This window comes from Erinaceus europaeus, chromosome 11 (assembly GCF_950295315.1).
Source record: "Erinaceus europaeus chromosome 11, mEriEur2.1, whole genome shotgun sequence".
Lineage (NCBI taxonomy): Eukaryota > Metazoa > Chordata > Mammalia > Eulipotyphla > Erinaceidae > Erinaceus > Erinaceus europaeus.
This window is the reverse complement of record NC_080172.1, coordinates 108,044,409-108,051,126: the sequence shown is the minus strand read 5'-3', so window position 1 is coordinate 108,051,126 and position 6,718 is coordinate 108,044,409. Positions and strand designations below refer to the sequence as shown.

The following is a 6,718-nucleotide window of genomic DNA, read 5'->3' as shown; positions in this document are numbered from 1 at the left end:
AGTCCTTTGCTTTCAAACTAATTCTAAATACCTCTCTGTCTTTTCTTCCCCTTGGGGATTGAATACAGGTCTTTATACATAAGAATATACTCAAACACTGAGCTCCATTTCTTCTTTCTAATTTTTATTTATTCATTTTATTTTTTAAAAAGTTTTAATTTATTTATTAGATAGAGACAGAGACAAATTGAGAGGACAGGGGGAGATAGAGATATGCCTACAGCACTACTTCACCACTCGTGAAGCTTTCCTCCTGTAGGTGGGGGCCAGGGGCTTGAACCAGGGTCCTTGAATACTGTAGTGTTTGTGCTTAACCAGGTGCACCACTGATAAGAGAATTTCCAAAATTTTAGCCTCAGAATTGCTGGGCTAGCGTTGTGGGCAGGAGAGAGGAACTTGTGGCAGCGTGGTAATACAATTCTTTATTCACATGGGAGTGCCCCACAGTCCGGTGTGAGCACAGCAGGTTAAACCACCCGGCGGCAAACTGCAATGGCCGCCTCCTACTCTGCACGCCAGCCCTTGTCCAGGTCAGGACAAGGGAGAGAAAAAAGGGTGAAACCAGGAACAGAAGTGGGTTTTATGGGATAAAACCAGGAGTGGCAAGTCGGGAATGGAGATGGCTAGGAAAGGGGGTGGAGAGAGGCAAAAGGCATGCTGGAAAGGTGGAAGTGGCCTTAGCAACTGTTACTGCCAGAAGCCATTTCTCTGCTTGACAGAAGCTAAGCCTTGAAACAACAGAAGCCCTTGAGATAAGTTTCTAATTCCCGTAGGAAGGATGTTTGCCAGAAACTAAGTGACATAAAATATAGTTATAGTGACATACCATATAGTTATAGTTTAACAGAAATAGTTGCAAGGGACCCTCCACTGTGATTTCTGCCTCCCCCTTCCCCCTATGCTCCCCCTTCCCCAAAGCTTTAAAATGCCTGTGAACACAATAAAATTTTGCAGCTTGATCCGAGTCCTGTCTTGCTGTCATTTCTTGTGTCTTCTGTCCCTTTCATTCCAGGTTTCGTGGGTTCCTAGCCCCTGTTTACCGCCCCGCTGGCCGGGGCATGTTACGATGGTTTTAACTGGTGGGATTAATATACCCTGCAGGCAGGGCGGGTCTTGAGGTAGAAAGAAGATAGATCAGGCAAAACAATGATTATGTAAATAGGCCATAGTGTCAGCAATGGAGCATGGAGCAGGGGAGCTGGTTTAATGCCCGACACAGAATATGTGCTTATAATATGATTGTGGTGTATTTGTAAGAAGGCCTTAACACAGAACAGAATAACTGAGGCTAAAGGGTTAAGAATGTGTAGAAAGACTGAGTAAGTGCAGAAATTTTGAGATAGAGCAGGTGGTTGTGTAAAATTGGAAGGTCGGAGTAAGTGAAAACAAAGATTTGAGACAGAGAAAGTCAGACTGAACTTCTGTAAACTGAACAGTAGATAAATAGAGCAGAAGGCCAGACCTAACTATCTGCAGTAAACAAGGTTACTGCCATATTTTGTCTTTAACTGCTTGTCACATCAGCTTCTGTAACCCCAACTAGCTTTCCCCTCCCCATCACTGGTTTAGCTTATGCTAAGGCTAAACTAGACACAGCTAGGCAGGAAAGATAACAAGTAACCATAAAAGTAAGTAAGACAACCAGACCCTGAGCAGTGGGTACAAGTTCCATCCGCTTAACCTTGCAGCCTCTGCTTTTATAATGACCCTTTTTTGCTCTCAAGCCTGCACCCCCTATATAAGCTTGTACTGTCCCTTAGTTCAAGGCTGGAGTTTTCAGAGAGATCTGAACTCTTGGCCTGCACATATTTAAAAAGCTTCTTTCTTCCTTCACCCATCCTGGCTCCAGTCTTTTTGATTTACAACAGAGTTCCTTAATACCACCACCTGCCTCTTCTAATTTTTCTTTAGTTAAACCTCACTTGAGCTATCCATCAAAGGCCTTCTTGTCTGATGAAGCCAATTTGGTGATCATATACCCACTCCCCTACTTAAAAGTTAAACCAAAATGTAGTAAACCTTACCCAGCTAGTCTTAATCACTCTAGAATATCCCAAAATACAGGGGGTTTTCTCTCAGATAAAGAAAAAAAAATACACATACCAAAGCATTTTTAATTTGAAAAAGGCACCAAATAGACACAATTCTGCCAAAAATAATCTCTACACTACTCAAAGTTGGTTTACAAGACTGTAACTCTAGAGTTACAGCCTTCTTCCTCTTTTATTTATTTACTTGTTTACTTATTAACAAAAGAGAAAAGTGATAGGGGAGAGAACTCAAGTATCACTACAGTACATGGGATGCTAGGAATTGAACTCAGATGCTATCTCTCAAATCCTAAAATTCATTTTTTTGTACAACACAACTACTCCCAACAACTAGCAGTCACAGAAAGCACTTAGATATGGTGTTGTTGTTGTTGTTTTTAATCTTTTTTTTTTGGCTGTTGTCACGCTTGTTTTAATATATATATATATATGTACACACACATACACAGTCCCATTCCAGTGTGACAAACATTCCTTCTTCGCCCAGGACAGAGCTCCACCACACTCCAGGCTCCTGGACACTCCAGAAAGCCAGATCCAGGGTAGTCTTTACAGATAACACCCGCGGGGGCCCTTTGATTAGACAGGTGGGAAGGGGTCAAGTGCACCCTGGGCTGTGCGCTACCCACGCAGGCCCAGAGCTGCTGCATCGTCTTCATCAGCTCCTCGTTCTGCATCAGCCTTTTTGCCCATCCGCTCGTGGATGTCCAAGTACTAAGACAAGCACCGGTCCAAGCACACGGACTCGCCCTTGGACAGCTCGGCTTCCTTGTAGTGGGGAGGCACACTGGTCATCCTGCTGTACATATCTGCCATCATCTCCACCTCCAGCTCCGCCGCCAGCTGCTGGGCCCTGAGCAGATCCATCGCGGGCCCCAGCCGTGGGGGGCGTGTTCCTGGCCACCTGGTTCTGGGAGCAGCAGACGGCACCCTCAGCGCCCACCTGGGGGTGCGGGTGGGGGGGTAGAGGACTCGGGGCACCGACCTCGGGGAGCCCCAGCACGCCCACCTAATGGTGGTGCAAACTGAGGCTTCTTCTGGCTCAAGGGCACATGGCGCGTCCCCTGCGGGGCTGAATTTGAACCCTGCAGCTCTGCCTGCTTCTCCCCCACCCCCAGCTCACCTCTCCCGGGAGAGGATGGAGGGACCAGCCCTGAACACGCCAAACCGTGGGCCCGACCCTCCCGGCTCGTGGGTTTTCAACCAAACACGAAGCTCTATCAGGCGGCCCCAGGGCTGCACCTCCGACCCGTGACGCCATCGGAGTCACCTGCAGGCCAGAGGCCACTGACTACAGCCGGGGGAGGCGGAACACAGCTGCTCCGGGTGGCCCCAGCTTCTGGTAGACTCGCGAAAACCCAACCCCGGTGCCCAGGTAGGTTCGGGCTGAAGCCTTTTTTTCACCTTTTTAAAAGAAAGTTTATTAGTGGACGGGGTGGGGGACGGGCAGATAACATAATGGCTATGCAAAGAAACTGTCATGCCAGAAGCTTTAGGGTCACAGGTTCAATCCCCAGCACCTCCATAAACCAGAACTAAGCAGTGCTTTGGTGAAAAAAAAAGTTTATTAGTGACTTAATAGTGATTTGCAAGATTCTAAGATAATAGGAATGTAGTTCCCTACAACTCTCACCACCAGAGTTCTGGGCCTCTGTCCCCCTACTCTCAACATACTACTGCCATAGTTCTCTCAAGGTCTCAGGATAGACTCCTTATTCTTGTTCAAGTTCATGTGTTTCTATTCTTTTTTTAAATTAATGCTTCATTCTTTTTAAAATTTACTTTCATTTATTTTTTAGATTGAGACAGAGAGAAATTAAGAGGGAAGAAGGAGACAGAGAGGAAGAGAGACAAAGAGACACCTGCAGCTCTGCTTTACCACTTGTGAAACATTCCCCCTGCAGGGGGGAACCAGGGATTTGAACCTGGGTCCCTGAGCACTGTAATATGAGCTCTTAACCAGGTATGCCACTGCCTGACCCCCCCTCATTCTTTTTAAAAAATTATTTATTTACAATTGGATAGACACAGAGGAAAATTGAGAGGAGAGGGGAAGAGACAGAGACTTTTTTTTTCCCCTTAAAATTTCCATTTGATGGCAGAAGTGATCAGTTTCTCTAGCATTAGGCAATCTGACATAATTAGCTTAATTAAAGCCATACTATCAAATGCAAGCTTGTATCAGGATTCTTTCCATTGTAATGGCATAAGTCTGACTTATGCTGGCTTCAGCCAAAAAGAATAAATTAGTGGCAAACTAAACTCAAAAGGCTGACTATCTTAGGACACGGTCTAAGGCAGGAGTTGGCAGACCATAGCCCATTGCTTAATTTATAACATACTCTACCTAACATCTGAGGAAGATGGGTCCTGAAATTGGTGCAACCTGGAACAATCCTAATCGTGACCACAGAATGTGAGCTCAGACCTACAGAGAAGCAGAGGTTACATAGACTCCTGTGCTGAATATGAGCCCCAGATCAAATCAATGGGGTTTATAGTCAACAATATTTGTACACTTTTCCCATATTTGGGAGCTACTCTCTTCCCTGATCCAGCTTTCTACTCCTTTTTCCAGCCATGAAACCATCTCCCCAGACAATAACTTGGGTCCATCTGCATATTAGATGTCAGGCTCTGGCAAAAACTAGTAAAGTCATGGGCTCCTTGGAATATACCTAAAATAGACCTACTAGCTTTTTCCAAAATAGAGAACCCCCAAATCTGCATCTGCAATATTCCAGCCTTTAGGTTCATAATCAGTCAACAGTTTGTTCTGCTTTATATCTTAACTCTTTTTCAGCCACCGGGTTCCAGATACTACCATGATGCTGATAGGATTTCCCTGGGCAGACGACCCCCCCCCCCCCAATGTGTCCAGAGCTCTGCCCCACTAAGGAAAGAGAAAGAGAGACTGAGAGTCAACCTGCCAACACCCATGTTCAGCAGGAAAGCAATTACAGAAGCCAGACTTTCCACTTTCTGCATCCCATAATAACCCTGGATCCATACTCCCAGAGGGATAAAGAATAGGAAAGTTATCACAGGAGGGGAGGGGATACAGAGTTCTGGTGTTGGGAACTGTACAGAATTGTACCCATCTTATCATATGGTCTTGACCTATTTTATAAATAAATAAAAAAAAAAAAAAAAATATATATATATATATATATATATATATATATATATAAAAGATTTTGTCTTGGACCTAGGTTCATGAAAAGTGTCTTACAGACAACTAGACACCTAACGTCCTAACATGGGGAAATGAGAGATTGTATATATGTGTATTGTATACAATATATATAAAACACATATATAATTTTATATATTTTGTATACTATATAAATATAATGTATAATTTTCTTACACTTTGAGTGAATATATAGCAAAATAAAACATGGTCTTTTAGCAGCCGGGTTCAAGCCCCCAGTCCTTACCTACAGGGGGAACCTTTGCAAGTGGTGAAGCAGGGCTGCAGGTGTCCCTCTGTCTCTCTCCCTCTCTATCACTTCCTTCCCTCTTGATTTCTGGCTGTCTCTATCCAATAAATAAAGAAAAAAAAATGGTCTTTTAGAACAAAAAGAAAGAATACACCTGGTTAAGAGCTCACATTATAGTGCACAAGGACCCAGGATCAAGCCTTTGGTCCCCACCTGCAGGGGGGAGCTTCACGAGTGGTGAAGCAGGGCTGCCAGTGTCTCCCTGTCTTTCTCCCTCTCTACCTCCTCTCCACTCTCAATGTCTCTCTGTCTTCACTCAATAATAAAATCAATAATTTTTTTTTAAAGATACTTCTTTGGGGTCAAGCGGTGGTACACCTGGTTAAGCACACACATTACACTGTTCATGGATGCAGGTTCAAGTCCCTGGTCCCCGCATGCAGGGGGGAAGCTTCACAAGTGGCGAAGCTGAGCTGTACGTGTCTCTCTGTCTCTCTCCTTCTCTATCTTCCTCACCCCTCTCAATTTCTGTCTATCCAATAGTAAATAAATAAAATAAAAAAGGATACTTCTTTTCTAGTAACTTGAACAAATCTGAGAATTTACAGTAAACTAATAATTTGATAAGATACTCATCTTTGCATTAATTCTTTGTGGCTAGGAGGATCAATTCTTCAGCTAGATATGGTGCTGGGGTTAGTTCAGTCACTTCTGTGCCACAGGGGCTGAGCATAAAAGAAAGTTTCTGCTTGAGAAAGAAAGCTAGGGAGGTGGGAGTTGGGCGGTAGCGCAGCAGTTAGGCACATGTGGCGCAAAGCACAAGGACTGGTGTAAGGATCCCGGTTCCCCACCTGCAGAGGAATCACTTCATGGGCAGTTAAGCAGGTCTGCAGGTGTCAAAAAACAAAACAAAACAAAACTAGGGAGGTAAGAGCAGCAAATATTTATGTCTCCTTCCAGGGGCAAGGTGGTATCCAGCAGATGGAGGGGGGTTTGCTTCACAGGCAGTGAAGCAGGTCTGCGGGTGTCTATATTTCTCCCCACCTCTCTGTGTTCCCCTCCTCTCTCGATTTCCCTCTGTCATCTCTAGCAACAAAGGCAACAAATGAAAAAAATGGCCTCCAGGAGCAGGCACTGAGCCCCAGGGATAACCCTGGAGGCAAAAAAAAAAAAGTCTCTGTCCAGTTCCTGGCTGGTCATAGTATAGTCTTAGACATTTCTCCA

At 44.6% G+C, this 6,718-nt stretch overlaps 1 pseudogene; it reads right to left on the bottom strand.

Annotated features, from left to right (window-relative positions):
* Positions 1-1,927: 1,927 nt before the first annotated feature.
* Positions 1,928-2,929, bottom strand: LOC132541464 (mitochondrial import inner membrane translocase subunit Tim10-like; annotated as a pseudogene).
* Positions 2,930-6,718: the final 3,789 nt, after the last annotated feature.